The 13,015-nt window shown below is 30.5% G+C and overlaps 1 long non-coding RNA gene across 2 annotated transcripts; it reads left to right on the top strand.

Annotated features, from left to right (window-relative positions):
- Positions 1-1,902: 1,902 nt before the first annotated feature.
- LOC129223477 (uncharacterized) lies at positions 1,903-11,143 on the top strand. Of its 2 annotated transcripts, none has more exons than XR_008580661.1 (3): positions 1,903-1,953; positions 3,863-3,987; positions 10,984-11,143. It is a non-coding gene; the product is annotated as an uncharacterized LOC129223477 (long non-coding RNA). The 2 variants fall into 2 exon arrangements; XR_008580681.1 differs by having other exon boundaries at positions 1,912-1,953; positions 3,866-3,987.
- Positions 11,144-13,015: the final 1,872 nt, after the last annotated feature.

Here is a 13,015-nt window from a genome sequence, read left to right on the forward strand (position 1 = left end):
TTCTTCAAATTTTCAGCAGATGCAGAAAGAAAAAAGAAATGGATAATTAATTGTGCCGACGAACCGACGAAGTGACTGGCAGGCAGATGTTTGGTCGCCAACAGTTTAAAAAATTTCGCCAATGTTTACCTTCCCTCAGTCCTCGGAAAAGCTGTTTTTATGAAATTTTGATATTGCCTTTTTTTGAACCCCAAAATCCTAGAACATTAAAGTATGATTTCCACATGCATGCAATTATAATTAGCTGCTTAATTTGTAGAAATCAAGAATCTTTTTAAACACCTAACAAATTGATTCTAAGACTGCGTTTTGAAATTTGCATAAATTGGAAAAGTGCCCATCCCTCTTACGAATAATATTTTTTATTACTCTCCCTTTTATTTTAGCAAAATGTAATAGCTCTTGCCCCAGTAGCACAACAATTTTGGCCAATATCGGTCGAGTATTGGCCAAACCTGGCGTGCGTCGCCGTATGTCGGACGATTTTACCCGATTTTGGCCAATACTGGGCAGTATTGGCATCCCGATACTGAAAAAGTGAAAAGGCTTTATAAAACGTTTTTAAAAGGAAATTTTGTGTGTAATATAAAGGTAGAATTGTTATAAGACTTTTTCCAGTAGATTTGGTATTTGAAACTCCTGATTAACGAAACTGACAGACCTCGCTATTGGCCGATCTAGTCCAATACTGTATAGGCTTGGCCAACTGATACTGGTCAATCAGAAAAACTTAATCAACGGTTACTTTTCAGAACATTTTGCAATTTCCTCTCGAAAGAATAACATGAATAACAGACATTTAGACAAAATTTAGCGCTGCAAAAATATATTTGGAAATTTACGCTTCCTGTCTAATGTCCAATGCTGTCCGATACTCAGCAACATTGGTCATCTCAATTATTAAAGTGCATTCAAAACAGTTTTCTTGCAAAGCATTTTGAAATTCAATGCGTGGGTACAATTGGAAAAATTATACTGAAATAATTTAGGAATCTATTATCCACAAAAACGAAACGTATGGAGGTTTGGTTCTGCCGACATTGGCCGATCGCATCCGATGCTGCGCTGTATTGGTATTCTGAATTAGAAAATTACTTTTAAAACAGATTTTTTGCAAGACATTATAAATTTTTATACGTAGGTACAATGAAAAAAAGTCATTTTACAATAATTTATCGATTTATAATACACGATACCGAAATGTACAGCGTTTATCTTCTGCTGACATTTGCCGATCGCATCCGATACTGTGCTGTATTGACAGTCTGAATTAGAAAATTACTTTTAAAACATATTTGTTGAAAGGCATTTTGAATTTTAAGGTGTAGGTTCAATCAAAAAAAGTCATTTTACAATAATTTATTGACTTATATAATCCACGATACAATGTACGGCGTTCCACTTCTGTCGACATTGGCCGATCGCATCCAATACTATGCTGTATTGACATTCTGAATTAGAAAATTACTTTTAAAACAGACTTTTTGCAAGACATTTTGAATTTTAATATGTAGGTAGGATTAAAAAAAGTCATTTTACAATAATTTATCGATCTATAATACACGATACTGAAATGTACGGCGTTTTTATCTTCTGCCGACATTAGCCGATCGCATCCGATACTGTGCTGTATTGGTATTCCGAATTAGAGAATTACCTTTAAAATAGTTTTCCTATTGGATGTTTGCTGCTTCTAATAAGTGGATAAAATTGAGAAAAATTATTCTGAAATAATTTAGGAATCTATTGTCCCCGATAAAGAAATGTATGAAGTTTCGCTTTTGCCGACATTAGCCGATTCCATTCGATATTGTGCTGTACCGTAAGGCTACGGCTGTACATCCAGCGCTCTCTGATGACGCATGCGCAGATCCGGAACCGGGAGTTCTCTCGCTCCGCTCCGTCGAAGGACGCCATTGCTGTTGTTATTAGCTTCATTAACTCGTTCTGTGGGTAAGTTTGAAATCGTTTTGTATATTGAATAGAATTGCAAATTTCTTTAAACTAGAATTTGAAATGTGTTATACTTTTTGCATTCACTTTTTGTTCAATACACATAGTGTTCTGAATACCCGAAAAACCTTCCAAATTTGCTTGTGCTGTGTTTGTGATTGTTTTATGATGTCAATAGCGTGGGGGGGGGGGGGCATTTCAATTAAAACTTTTTAGCATGTGCTATCCTTTATTATAAATTGTTCCTTTTCACGTTCTGAGAATCGAGCTATATTAACGTTATCGCTAACACTTACAAAAAAAAAAAAAAAAAAAAAGACGCCGAACTGTTTAGTTCTATATGTTACAGCTATTTTGCTTTGTTTTATATTTTCTTATCTTGCAGAGATTTCATATAGTACAGGGAAATTGCATTTTAGCTGTTTTCAAGCATCGAGCAAGATAAAAACATATAAAATATTCTTTTTTTCCCTTGAAAATTCTTCCCTTGCTCTTGAAAAAATAAGTTAGAATATAGTTAGAATAATTGTCATTTACTGTCAAGTATAACGCTTATTTGTGAGGCAATATAAGTATTTAATTTATGTCAACAACCAGTTAATATATTTAACAATTCAGTTTTGAATCAGATATGTACCTACAATTTCTGAACATTTTGATGCTTCGAGGAAAAAAGATGGAAACTTTGATTCTTTACAACCTTTTTTTTTTTTTAAACAGTGATGTTTTGATGAAAATAATTTCATGAATTCACAAATATTTTCAATATTTCAAGTGCATATAACATATTACTTTTCAAGGAAATCCAAACTCAGGAAATGGATAGGTACCGTAGCAAAAGAGGGTTGTAGTAAGTTTATGCTCTCTGACGCTGTTTTTTTTTTTTTTCTGGTGCACTTAACAGTAGTTGGAACTTGACATCAGTTTAAGAAAGTAAAGGTTTTGAGTTATTAAAGTAAGCAGAAATAGTATCTTTATCTCTGTTGTGCTGTGTATTTTCTCTGTATTGCGATTCCAGCGGTTGTATACTAAATTGTTCAAAGTTGTATGTAATATTAAATATTTATTTGCAATTTATTTGTGATTTGTGCTTATCCAAGTTATTTGAGATAATTGCAATATAATGGCTGGAAGTGAAAATATACTTAATTCTATAATAATTGCTTAAAATTGTATCTGTAAAAATTATCATAACCACAAAAGATTACATAATCTAAAAGGTTACTTATTACATCATCCTACTTGCTGGAGTAGTAATTGCTTGTTAGTATTTTAAATAAAAAGCATATATGCCTTCAAGATTTTGATGCCTAGAAAAATGCTCAACTAACTACATAGATTTGAGGACTAACGAAATCCTATAATAGCATATTATAGTGTATGTTGTTATTATATTTCCTTATTTTCAAAAACAAAATTTGAAATGTTTTAATATTTGCTATTTCATATCTAAATGTGAAAAAGATAATTTATAATTATAAAGAGTATTTTGATATTATGGCAAATATGAGTTTAATGTAAACTTCTCATTAACATCTTTCAGTAATTTGATTTGTTTGCATCTGTTAAAAAAATTGACTTTTTCGATTACATAATTTTTAATTTTGTCTCAAGAATTATAGTTCAAGGTTAGGAACTTAACTTTAATAAAAGTTTAAATAGTTGTACAAGACTTTCAGTTGTATGTTGCCATGGTTTGCTGGTATAGGTATATCTATATATGATATTTTTCATATTTATTTTTGGAACTAGGATAGAATGCACTGTAATTTGGTAAAAAATAAAATGCATACTTGAAACATAACAGTAATGTTTATTATTTAGGTTTGTTTAATTACTGCCTTTTTTAATATCTATGTGATTTTCCCTGCCAGAGTGTGCCGCCCGTATGACCTCTTGATCTTTTCAGCAGGGAATCCTCTCTCATCAGAATCTAGAGATGAATGATACCTGTTTGTCCGCACAACAGAGGATCTTCGACCGTCTGGCTTCGAACCCGCAACCCTTTAGTCCACTTCACTGATCCATGATTTGGTAAGTTTGCTCAATAATAAAGCCAATTATAAAAAGTTTTTGTACCGCGATTTTTTTAATTTTCTGTCGGACCAGTGATAAAAACCTTCCAATTGGGAAAACATAAAATTAGAGCAATGGCTAAAATGTACACATATTGTTAAAAAATAGACTGTTGTCCAATATTGAGAAAAATGTGTAGTCTTTACCTTTTTTTTTTAGTTTTTAGATACAATTTCACGTATAGCAGACTCTGTGCTAACATTTTTTTGCAAATTTACTTCTTGGTTGGCAATAATAAATTAAAATAGCTTTCTAGTTTTTTTTAAATAGAAAACATTTATCTGTTTTTGGAAATGTTAAAGCATTTCCATGTAACATAGTAAATTTATCTATGTTTAGAAAAATTATTAAGCTGAAACAAATCATCTAAATTGATAATTTCTTTCCTGATACATGATTTGATAGGTGATTAATCATAGATCAAGAATCTTGTATTTGGGTCATTTCAAAATTAATGCAACATTTAATGTCCAAGACTTTAAGTTGTAGGGTAGTTCTCAAAAGTGGGAACAAAAACATTGCTTTTGAGCCATTTTTAAAATTTTGGAATTTGAAATCGATTTTGCTTTTATTGCATAGCATGCATACCTAGAACATCATACACAAACACAAAAAGAAGTAAGTATTTATGCAATTTAATAAATAGCAAGTTTAATGATCGGTCCGTAGGTAACAGATTTCGGACATATAGTTGTCCGGTAGGTAAGAGATTTTGGACATCATCATAATGAAAGTTTCAGTTTTTGAACTTTTCCAATGAAAATGTTATCTATTTTCAAATTCTGCAATGAAAAATAGAGGATTTATGAAGTACATGAGTGCAGGGTTGGCAAAAACCCGGGTTTTTTTAAAAAAGCCCATGGACCCATTGTTTTTTGGGTTTTTAAATAAAACCCAAAAAAAACCCAACTAAAGTTGGGTTTTTTAAAAGAAATGTGGGTTTTTTGTCTTTTTTCGGGAAAATGTGGGGTACTTGTAGCATATTGTAGCGTAAGTATATGGACAAAGTGCAAAAATTGTCTTCGGGTAAAAAAAGCTGGAAAACTAGTTAAAATTCAGCGTTTTCTGAAGAAAAGTATCAAAGACGAAAAACCCGAGAATGGTGAAGTTTCTGATTTTTTAATTTTCATTATTACCAACAGTTAAGGCAAAGTTATTTCTCGAGTGATAAAATCTATTGTTCGTTTTAATTACTACATTTTTTTTTGCATTTTACTTTATTGTATTTCATTTTGTTATGCAAAACTACAGTAGAACCTCAAGTGGTTTAAATCCCTTTTTACTGAATTCCAGCTTAATCAAGACATTTCTTTGAATTTTATGTTGCCTGTTTTTCTGTTTCTGTGTACAGAGTAAGAAATATTAAACTTTTTCGTAAGATAATGAAAATACTGTACCTCTTGTTTTCTGTCGACCGTTTAAAAAATCTGTTTATTTCTAAAAAATATACCTTGTGTTTATTCGAGATTTGTGACGTGCCGGTTAGCAGAAAATAATTGACATGAAAGCCTTTTAACTAGATTAGTTTCCTCTGTACAATCTACAAATATTGAGAAAATCAGACATGACAGGACTTGGTCAATATAATTTGAGTTATTTATTAACCAGTTAAAGAAAAAAGTTAAATACATTTATTTAAAATCTTTGAAGTATTTTTTTAATGCTGTTAAGAGTTAAAAAATACAATTAAAGTTCAAAATTCATTTTTTATGTTCATTGTCTGTGGTGAAGAACAAATAAAAAAGAAGTTTAAATTGTGAAAGTATTTAAATTAATTAATTTTTTAAAAAACTTCTCAGAAAATTTTAAAAAACCCAAAAGTGGGTTAAATAATGGGTTTTTTTAAATGGGTTTTTTCAAAAAAACCCATTGGGTCCAACCCAATTGGGTCCAATTCGGCCAACCCTGCATGAGTGACCTTATATACTGGTCTTTAAATAATAAAATTTTGTTATGGTTTTGTAGAACCCAAAAAAAAAAACATCCATTTTGCCAGCGCAGGTGATCAAGTCGCCAAAACCGACGCTGTTGGCGAAAACCTGAATTCCTCTCTGGTAACCCTTTGCATATTGTACGCTGTGGTCGCCAATCGGGGTTTGCTTTGCGATTTTTGCCGCCTTTGTTTACTATTCGTTGCATCATAACTTGAGTTTCTACTGTTATTTATGTAATGTTTAATGCATAACGTATTAATTGTGCAAAAAAGCAATGGATTAAAGAAATTAACATTATAATAGCCTTTAGTTAGTAAGGTTACAAGACAGAAGATCATATTATAATATTGAATCAATGGACAGAATTATCAGCGTCTAGATCGTAACGCAATTTGGACATCTCACATATGTTTAAGAAAAGTGATTTTCCTTCAAAGATACTGCATAAAAACATATGAAAACACTTTAAAATGATTAGCAATTGATTTTGAGGATCGAAAAATACCTTTAAAACATATAAATCATATATTTAGTACTCAAATAATAGCATTGTCACGATTGTAACTTTTGGACATACATGAAACTTCCAACTTCCTTCTTTTTTTAAAATTTTTTACACAATAAATAATCTGTCTTTAATTTTTTAATTTGTAAAAAATATTATCAAAAATATATTCAGTTTGAGATTCATACCCTTAATTTTGTTTTGAAACGGTTGGAAATAATTAAAAAAAAAATTTTTTTTGATGGTAAATTTGCTCAGTTAACATTTGAAAGTCCAAAATTGTGCCTTTTAGCAAAGAAAATATATTTTTAAGGGTATTTGAAGAGCATTTTTTCCATAATTTTTAATATATTTAACAATTATTTCCATTTATCATTAATATTCCATAATTTTATTTTTCCATAATTCTTGCCTCTATACAGTATTATTATTTAACTCAAAAATTTTTGAGTCAATTAAAATGAAAGTTATTTTGTGTTGAAGCTTCAAAGTTGAGGTCTGTGTTTGCTCCCACCTTTTGAGAACTGCCCTGTAACCTTTTTCCAAATTTTACTCCAAAGTTAAATGTAAACATTAAAAATGATAGGTCTGACATATTTTTCATTGATTTATTACTAATATTAAGTATATTTTTTACTTTTTGAATGGGGTTATTGAAATTGTGTCTTATAAAAAAACCATGTCCCAACAGCACTTTATTTTTAAACCTTTTTTTTTTCATGTTATTAATTTTTTTAAATATATTTCTTTTTCTTTTCAACTCATTATTAACATATTATACTAACATGTTTTAAAATAAAATTTCAAATTTATTCTTATTTTATGGAAGAAAATCTTATGTCTCCTGATATTTGTCTCCTGTGATAATGGCTCCTTACTTTATTATAATAAGAATGTGTTACTTAAATATTGTCAACGATAGCTATGTACTTCTACAAGTTATTAATGTAAAGTAGCCATTTTTTTCACATGTGCTATTTTGAAGAGTTCCAGGTGAGGAAAAAAGAACTTTAGACATATAGGTGTCTTTTTTATGTGTCCCCTGTGTTACTATTAAATTATAGAAAGGTTTAATTATTTTATTGTTTAACCCATGTTAAAACTTTCAGGTTGAGTTTAAAGGGAAAAAAAATCATATACTTTTGCATTGTTTCCATTAATACCAGGGGAATTGTTAATACCATTTTGTCCCCTGTGTTACCTTGATAACACAGGAGACAACAAAGTAACATATGGGACTTAATTGTTTCTAAGCTTGCTATGTAGTTAAATTTTAAAAGAAAAAACATATTTAGGTTGAAAGAATATGCAGTGTTTTAAATTATATGAAAAATATGTGTGTTTAATATAGTTAAGTTAAGAAATTGCAAATGTTTCTTTGGTTACAACCAAATTTTATCACAGATAGATAAACAAAACAAAGGAGGACTACACATTTTTCTTCTCTTAAATTCTATTTAGATTTCTGTTGTAAGAATTTTTATCTCTTTTGGAGTTATCTTTATATAAGTTCAGTTTTGGTACTTGGAAAATATTTTTAATGAAAAAGAGCACTAGGTTTTTTTTTTTTTTAATTTCAAAAAGGGTGTAGTGTTTAAAATAAGAAACAGGTTTTTACTTTAATGTTTAAAGACCTGCTTAACCTACAACAATGAGATTTTTAGTAAATTTGCCATCTCTTTGTTGCAGAGTGCCAAGTATTTTCCTTTTTTTTCAAATCTGCATATTTTATATTTAATGTTAATTAGTAATGAATTGACATATATATATATATTCATTTCTAGTTCATATTAATTTTTTTCCCTGGTTATTGTCAATTTTAAACGAGTTTGTAATCGTAAAGCTGATGCATATGGTCACAAGAATTATGAATTAAAAACAATAAGGTTTAAATTTAACATCTGAATATTTTCCTTTACATTAAAATTACTTTGACAGTCTGAATTAATTTTGTACTGTGTACAAATTATAACTTTCAATGTATTTAAAAAAGTGTTTGTTTATCGATTATTGAACATTTAAATTTGTTTTCTATTTCGAAATTATTTTCTACATCTGATGACTTTTTCAAAAATTATTTTCCGCATCTATTTATTTCTGCATCTGGCAACTATTTTGAAGGCTTTTATATCATAGACTACTAGAAGCAATTATTTTAATAGCTGAAGTCAGTGGTAGCCCTGAGGAGATTTTGTTTTCATGAAAAATAATGTTTATAGTAAAACTAGTACCAGATTGTCTTAGTAAATTCAACAATAGTGCACGATTAAGGACTTTTGATTGTGAAGTATCTGTATTTGAATAACAAAGAAAATAGATGACTTGCTTTAATACTCATTGTATTTTGAACTTATTCAAGCCTAGAAATATGTCTTTATATTCTAATTATTCTAATATATTATTTATATTCTAATATAATTTAGAATATAAAAAAATATTTCTATAAAATAATAATACATTTTTTTTTAAAAATTAGAAGAATTAGCATCTAAAGCCTCTAGGATTTCTTTTCCTTTTTGCTTGCAAAATACAACAATTAGAATTGTGAGCAAAAATTAGAAGTTTTATGGAATCTGATCTTAATTTAAGAAATGTATTGATCCTCAAAAATCCATACTCTGAACAGTAGTTTGATAGATCATTTTTTAAAGTAATAAAATTAACAATTTATGCAGAATAAACTACTTAATGATAAAATAGATTTTTTCTATTTAATTCAATCCAAATTTAATGGTGGTAAGCTAAATCTAAAATAAAAATTTCTTCAAAGTGATTTTCTTATACATTTAATCTGTATTGAATTTCTATCACCTGTAAATATTCTGTTGTAACTACCTGGCTTAGGATTGTACTACATAAATTTGTTTGATATTGAACCTATAAGTGTTCTCTCTTTCTGTTTACAACAACAGAAGTACACAACCATTCAAAGAAAATCATTTATATCCGCAAATCAAGTTATGCGTAATTTTTTCATTTTGTAATTTAAAAATACTTGCTAAAATAATATGAGGGATAATGTATTTGTATATGAGTTATTTTACAGTGTCTAATAATTGCAAGGGTAAATGGGGGCTACCACTAAAAGCCCACAGTGGTCCACGAGCAATCTTCATGTGATCTGCAAACATTTTAGTTGATGGTGAACAGAATCATTTTTGTAGCTGAAATTAAATTTATCAAAGAAAACTTTTGGAATCAATATGATTTCATCACTCATAATTGTTGTAAAAAAAATATCTCCATTGTATGTGGTGTCTTTTATCGGTTTGAGGAAAGGGTACAAGTTGAACTTTTCCCTCCCCCCAAGCCGAAAAGAAAGAAAAAAAAAATGTAGGAATCTGCGAGAAATTTTTTGAAAAATTAAATTTGCCAAAGTAAAGTCTTATCAAAGAGTGAGACATGATTTGGAAAAGGTTTCGTTACTGCTATAATCAGCAGTGAAATAATTTTATAGTCTTTAATCATCTCCACTGGAGGAGCAAGAATTTTTACCTGAATGGGAGGGGAGGTCTATAGTCTTGATGTGTTTAATTTTATCAAATTGGTAGCAAATTGCTAACTCTACCATTTCTACAGTAATAGAATTAGCAGTATATGTTGAAGCTAAGAACTCTGGGGAGAGTTTGACCTTCAAACCATTCTTGTTGCACCACTACTTATGTCAGATTAACTACCAATTAATTTGCAATACCCTCATTTTACACGGATTTCAGCACACACAGTTTAAGATTTGACACCGTTATTTCATTATATATGTATGAGTTTTGATTTATGCAGATGTAGCATTAAAATGCATAAAGTTTTTCAAAATTTTCATATTTCAAACTTCTAAGATTGTAGATAACAAATGAAAACTGCATTTTGGCATGCTTATAAGGGAGCTTGAGCCATTGGAGACATTTTTAGAGCTCTTTTCAGAAGTAATGTTATTAAACTCACACAATTCATAGCTCGCTTGAAAAAAAGCTTTTAGAAGTGACAAATAAGAACAAAACCAACAACAATACCAACAGTGATGATACTCGACCAAAAGCTTCCACATTTAAATTTTGAGCCATATTTTGACAGTAGATCTTTCTGATTTGTGTTTATAAAAGAAGATCCCATCATGGAAATGATGCAAGTGACCATGGATGTGCTCATGCCCCACAAAGGAAAAACCCTGCATAGAAAAATGACTGTCAAAGGAATATCATAAACAGCTCTTATTCATATTCCCTAAGTTAATTCATATTTTCTTCATATCCATTGTGTATTTGTATTGGAATTAGTACATATTTTTTATCAATGGAACATAACCTAACCTATTTTAACATTACTGTTAAGTCTTCATTTACGTTTCTGTGGAATGTAACCCCTGCAAAAAACGAGAGTCCATTGTATGTAGTTTACAATTTACATGTTGGTTATAAGTAGTAATCCTTACTATGTGTTTGCTTTGCACATTGCAGAGTTTAAAGAAAAGTGTAATTATATTTTAAGTGACTGCCTTTTTTCTCTCTCTCTCTTTAGCAAGTGTAAAAATTAAGTAGGATGCTGCGAATACAAATGCTATCAGCCGCAGAATCGGCAGATACTTGCTGGAGCTGTAGATTGGGATCATCGGTCTCACAGTATCAAATAAAGGACACTGAATGGTCGAAACGAAGACAAAAAAGCTGATAATATGTAAACACAATATATATGTATTTTAATGAAACATATTTATGTTATAAATAATATGTATGTTTTTTACATGTTACCTAGCTGATAATATGTAAAAAAAAATGAATAAAACATTTTTTCCAATGAACTTGTAAATATATAAATTGTTCCAAAATATTAATTTAAGAAAAAAATAAGGATTTTGATTATATCATTTATATGAACGAATGAGGGAACAAAAACATTTATGATGGAAATACTGTCAGTGGAAAGAACTGTCATGCTTAAATCTGATCCTTACTCTTAACAATAATGAATCTTAATTTCCCACAATCTTAACATTTGGCGTAAAAAAAGTAATTTGCTGCTCATTAAAAATCATAAAAAAAGAAAGATATTACTGTCAGTAATCTAATTATAAAATAAATGATAAACCGTCAATTTTCCTCTAGTCTAGTTATTATAGCCGTAAATTATATCGTTTTCAGACAGAAAGGTCAAGGGACCTTTGACGAGTGCGCTATTAATAAAACACAAACGCACAGTTCTGGGTTTTATACCTCTAGTGCAGTGTCAAAGCTTCATAGCAATGAGTACCACTTCTCAGTAAAGACGAATTCCGTTTTTTGAAGAAAAAATAAAAATCGTCACACAGATTTCCATCCTTCAGCTAAAAGAGGTAAAACAAAAGCCTAAAACTGGAAGGATGGAAGTCTGTATGCCGATTTTTTTAAAGACTGAATTCTGTTTTAGCAGTATTGCCTAACACTGGCTAATAGCTACATATATGATCGGCCAGTGTCACCTGGCCCCATTGGCCAGTATTGGCTCGAGTATCGGCCAATGCTGCAATAGAGATGGCTACCCGGTATTGGCCAATTTAGTTCGGCCGGTACTGGCCAATGCTGGCATCAAGTATTGCCCAATATTGTTAAAAAGTCAACCATTCGACGCTGGCCAACCCAACTTTAACCGATATTGGCCAAAACTCGCTCCGAGTATCTGCCAATACTGGGGAAAAATTACCGGCCAACATTAGCCAATTTTGATTTGCCAGTATTGGCCAATACTGGCAACGAGTATTGCCCAATACTGTAAAAAAGTTAGCCGTTTTACGCTGGCCGACCCAACTTTACCCGATATTGGCCAATCTACCAAACACCGTGGTTATGACATTGGCCGATACTGCTGTGCTGCTGGGGTGCATGGAGAGATTTATAAAAGAAGGTTGAGGGGCCATCGCCTTCCTTAATTATTTTTGGATGCAACCAAGAAATGCTTTAATAACGTTTACTAGAGTGTGCTCCCCCCCTCCCGCCCCATTTCCCCACATAATCACACCAGACCCATCAATTGAAGGTTATCTGGGACGGAGAGGGGGGGGAGGGGGCAAAGGGTATGTGATGTACTCAAGGTGCGAGTATATTGCACCAAAACGAAAACCACGTCAATGAGATGACATCTGCCTCCAGCTAGGTTATTCACTAATCCAGACTGAGGAGTCCTAATAAGAACGAAACTGCAGTCTCTGGATGTGATAACCGATCCGTGTGGTATATTACATGCGAAAAAAAATCTTAATAAAATAAGAAGAATGATATAAATTAGCAAAAAGAATTATGATTACTTAGAAGTACTGTTTAGTGTTAAGAATTTTACATTTAGTGTTAATAAAGTTAAATCATTTTTTTATTTGCAAGAAAAAAATCCGTGTTGATTTTATTGAAAAAAAAAAGGAAGTTGATTCGACAAAAAAAAAACGATTTTTTCAATAAAATGCAATAGATCATCTAAAAGATTTGCAATCCGCTATTTGGAAATGTTTTAATATGTCAAAAACAAATTGAAATAGTTTATAATTTATCTTTTTCTAAAGTTTAAATTCACTCATTTGCCGTGT

The sequence above is a fragment of the Uloborus diversus genome, chromosome 1, assembly GCF_026930045.1.
Source record: "Uloborus diversus isolate 005 chromosome 1, Udiv.v.3.1, whole genome shotgun sequence".
Taxonomy (NCBI): domain Eukaryota; kingdom Metazoa; phylum Arthropoda; class Arachnida; order Araneae; family Uloboridae; genus Uloborus; species Uloborus diversus.